The following is a 5087-nucleotide window of genomic DNA, read 5'->3' as shown; positions in this document are numbered from 1 at the left end:
TGCTACTGTCCTGAGTATTTTGTTGTTTTGTTTTATTAGGGAAGAGAGAAGCTGGGACATCAACTTTATGTTGTTGGGGGTTGGGATGGCTGACACTCTAAGGTAGAGTGAAGGCAGAGAAAGGAAACCAGATTACATTAAATCATTGTCTGTACTGGTTTCTGCCCACAGGATTTGATTTTCTAATAAGGAGCATATGTTTATCAACCTTCTGCTCATTCCCACACGCCCAGTGGATGAATGCAGATCTCCCTTTCTCATATATCTCAATATTTACATCTCATATAAGTTGGGTATTTTGATGGGGGTGTCAGCTGGGTACTTCTAAGGTAACCAAGGAATTGAGGTTACTATGGCCGCTGCCTATTGGGACTGAGTATCCCAGCATTTACCTAATGCTTTCTCCTCACAAACCAGGAAAGTGAGAACTCCTAGAAGCATGTGCCAGTTGTGACCACCACAATGCTACAAGGAATTGTGAAAAATCTGACCTAAGGCTTCTCATCCTCATCTAGTTGTACTCTTGGGATGGTGCTAAGAATTTATCCTTAGTCATTTCCCTTCCTCTTATCCCATGTCAGGACATTATGTTGGAGGAGCTCCCTCTTCTAAGTAGCAGGGATGTTAGCCAGAATTGTCCTATTTCCTAGCATGTCAAGTGTGGTTTTCCTATCCTCAACCACTGTTTGGAGGTACAGAGATTGGCTATTTAATTTGGGGGAGAGTAAATTGACTTGCTTTGGAACAGTGGAGATTTCCTTTTTCAACCCAATTCCTTCATTCTATCTTTCATGTTGAAGAAGAGATTTAGGTTGTTATCATAAGAAGCTCACACTGCTGTTTTCTGACTGTGTATTGCAAGGTGAATTTGAAAGAAATAATCTATCAGACCTCCAGAAGAACACACTGCTTCTTTAGAATTCAAGCAAGAGTTTCTCTCCAGTGGTAATATGCCCTCCATTAAGAGCAAGAGCAGAGTGGAACTATAATTTGGTCCATAAAAGCCATGTGAATCAGCTACTTAAGGGGCGGGTGCTTTGGGAACATAGAGACACACACTGAGAGAGGCAAGCCAATTAGAGCTGGAGTGGAGATATATAGGGCAGAAAAGTGTGCCTTGGTACTAGACCAGGCATATTTTTCCCCACATATCCTCCCCAGCCTCAGTGACTTACTGCCCCCGGAATGCAGGAAGTTTAGGGCGAGGGGTGTGGAGCAGCTTCTGACCTGAAAAACCTGCTGCCCTTACCCGAGGAGAAGAGACGCTAGTGATACATTATGCAAATGAACCCTCAGAACCTCCTATAGGTGGTGGCCTTTCTGTTCCACAGCAATCTTCTAGATACAAAGGAGAAGGAATGGTGGAATACGGTGGTAGAGCAGGAGAAGTGCCCCCTTCCATCTGCAAACACTTCTTTAATTGACTACTCTCTTTTTACCCTTTGAAATCTTAAAGCAACATAGGGTATTTGTGTACGGGCAGGTCTTACTGAGAGGAGGTAGAGAGGGGGCCAGCAAATGGATTTTGGAAAAGGAAGGCAGAACCACGAAGTTAGGAGGAAAGAGGCCATTGTAACAACAGATATTCTCATATTATTGGAGATTTGGTAGGCTAAGTGTGGGAAAATGACCATGTTGAGGAAATGTGTTAAATAAACTAATAGCGGTCAATTTTATTTGCTCCACAAATGCTTTAAAGACTATGGGCATAGAACCATAAGGCACTGTAGGAGAATTAAATAATAGCTAATATTTATGAACACTTACTATATGTCTGGCATGGTGCTTTATATGCATTATTTCATTCAATCCTCAAAACAACTCTTACAAGGGTAGGTACTTTTATTCCCCATCTTACAGATGAAGATTCTAAGGCATAGAAAAGTAAAGTGAGCTGCCGAAGGTCACAGCTAATGTCAGAGCCAGGATTCAGTCTTAGGCACTCTGCCTCCAGAGCTTACACACTTTTTCTTTTTCTTTTTTTGCTGAGGAAGATTCGCCCTGAGCTAACATCTGTGCCAATCTTCCTCTATTTTGTATGTGGGTTGCTGCCACAAGATGGCCGCTGACAAATGGTGTAGGTCTGCACCCAGGAACCGAACCTGGGCTGTCGAAACAGAGTGCACTGAACTTAACCACTAGGCCATGGGGCCAGCCCCCAGAGTTTACAGTCTTCATCATGACACAAACCTCTAAGTTTTTTTAGGTCCTTTGTGAAATTATTTTAATATGTTAGTAGTTTCTGGAATATTGTCTGGGCTATGGCTGGGTTCATATCAAGCATTCTTTCCCACAAACACTCCTTATCAGGGGGCACCACTCAATTCACTCTAGAGAGAGAAGGGTGAAGTCCTAAAAAGCCTGAGATGAAAACTGAGTGTGTGCTCACATGTACTTGTAGGTTGGTATTGGGAGTGTGGGAGGGTTGGGAAGTGTGTGTGTGGGGAGGATGGTAGAGGAACCCATTTCCTTTCTAGTTTCAGGATTTTGTCTTCTGTATGTTCTTAAACACACACCTTCCAGACCCTGGTTGTTGGAATAAAACTGAAGGGAGCAGGCCAGCCCCGTGGCTTAGCGGTTAAGTGCGCGCGCTCCGCTGCTGGCGGCCCAGGTTCGGATCCCAGGCGCACCGATACACTGCTTCTCCGGCCATGCTGGGGCTGCGTCCCACATGCAGCAGCTAGAAGGATGTGCAGCTGTGACATACAACTACCTACTGGGGCTTTGGGGGGAAAATAAATAAACCAAATCTTTAAAAAAAAAAAAAAAACTGAAGGGAGCAATTCCCACTCAGGTTTGTATGAATGCTTCCCTCAGAAACAGCCAATCAGAGCAGGGCAGTGCCGAAGCCCATTCTCTTATACTTCCTCTTGCCAAAACTGCTCTTACGCCCTCTAAGAAGCTGAATCCTAGTTCTAGAACAGGCCAGGGGATGTGAATGGTTGAGAATAACGGCCCTCCCAGCTGGCACAGTCCTGAGAGCCTAGGTTGACATACGCTCTCTTTCGGCTAGCCCCCTCATGCCTGTACCTCACAGGATCATGGTCCTTAGCATTGCACAGTTGGTTACTACTTCCAAGGGTGGGGGAGGGGTGGGAGGCTGTAGTGTAGGATACCAGGATATTCTATCTAAACCCATGGGGCTCTGTATCTGAGGAGTCCTCAGATCAGTTGTACAAGATCAGTTGACTCTGGACCCTCCAAAATATTTATCTACCCAAGAGTGGGGATCCACATATGCTGAAGCTTTTGCTATTGGACTTTACCACTATCTTCAGGGGACATACATGCCCATAATCTTATGCCTTTCCTCCTGAAGGACTGGCACCATTTGTCACACACTTTAGACCTTAGAGCCTATGGGGTGCACAGTGAAAGTATGTGTTAGGAGCCTTAGCAACAATGCATATACCGTGTGAAACTGAGAAGTAGCAAGGCCAACCTGTAGGAGATATGAGAACTGAGTGTGAAAAGAACACATTTCCATGTATGGAAATAATAACATCTGAATAGCACTTTATAAAATTTAAGGCACATTTGCACACATTAGCTCTGTTACCGAGGTATCATTGTTAGGACAAGCCCTCTGAGTTGTACACATGGATTTGCATTGTTCTAAACTTCAATTCATCAAACAATTATTAAACTCTTATTTGGTACAAGAAAGTCCTATGTGGATATCTCAAAGTGCTGTATAGATGCTGAAGGACTCAAAAACGAATCCCAAATATCGAGTATAAGTGATGTTGGAGATAAACAGCACTCTCATACATTACTGCTATGAAAGTAAAGTATTGGCACAAGTTTTTGGAAGGCAATTTGTCAGTATTTGTCAAAATTAAATGAGCATACTTTTTGTCTCAGAATTTTAACCTCTAGGAATTTTTCCAATGGAAACATAGACACAACCATGCAAAGAGATATGTACGGGAATGTTCGTTGCAGCACTGTTTGTAACAATGAAAAATTGGTAACAACTTAAATTTCCATCTAGAAGGAAATGATTAAATTCTGGCAATTCCGTAACTGGTATATTGTCAAGCCATTGGGAAGAATGGGGTAGGGCCGGCCGTGGCTTAGCGGTTAAGTGCGCGCACTCCGCTGCTGGCGGCCCGGGTTCGGATCCCGGCCGCGCACAGATGCACCGCTTCTCCGGCCTCGGCCGCGTCCCACATACAGCAACTAGAAGGATGTGCAGCTATGACATACAACTATCTACTGGGGCTTTGGGGGGAAAAAATAAATAAATAAAAATCTTTTAAAAAAAAAGAAGAATGGGCTAGATGTATACAGTATGTGCTGAATGGAAAAAGCGAGTTGGGGAACAAAATATATAGGATAAGGTTATGAAGAATTACTCAAAATTTGAAAGCAAGGGTGTGATCGGAAGAGTAATGCCCCCCTCCCCCAAAGATCTCCACGTCCTAATCCTCGGAACCCGTGAATATGTTGTTACATGGCAAGGGGGAATTAAGGGGAGAATTGAGGTTGCTACTCAGTTGACCTTGAAATGGAGAGTTACCCTTGATTATCGGGGTGTTCTAGATGTAATCATAAAAGTTCTTATAAGAGAGAAGGTGTTGTGAAGATGGAGGCAGAGATATTTGAAAATATTACACTGTTGGCTTTAAAGAGGGAGGAAGTGGCCACAAACCCAGAAATGCAGCTCTAGAAGCTGTAAAAAGCAAGGAAGTAGATTCTCCCATAGAGCCTCCAGAAGGAGCAAGGCCCTGCTGACACCTTAATTTCTGCCCGGTGAAACTGGTTTTAGACTCTGACCTCCAGAACTGTAAGAAAATGTGTGTTTTTTTTTAAACCACCTAGTTTGTGGTAATTACAGCAGCACTAGGAAACTAATACAAAGGGAGAAGATAATTACTTGATGCTTTAATATCACGTTAAGAGCATTTTCTAACAGGCCTGAGTGTCATCTGACTCTCTAGGTCTAAAGAATTGTAATTTAGCGCAATTGATTGGGGTCCAGTCATTTTACAATTCTGTAAAACTGATAAGATGCAATGGTATTATTTTTTGTCCACCTAAAGGAAACACCACGATTTTGGTTATTGCCCTGTAGGACATTAATC

This window comes from Diceros bicornis, chromosome X (assembly GCF_020826845.1).
Source record: "Diceros bicornis minor isolate mBicDic1 chromosome X, mDicBic1.mat.cur, whole genome shotgun sequence".
NCBI lineage: Eukaryota > Metazoa > Chordata > Mammalia > Perissodactyla > Rhinocerotidae > Diceros > Diceros bicornis.
Note: the sequence above shows the minus strand (reverse complement) of the source record.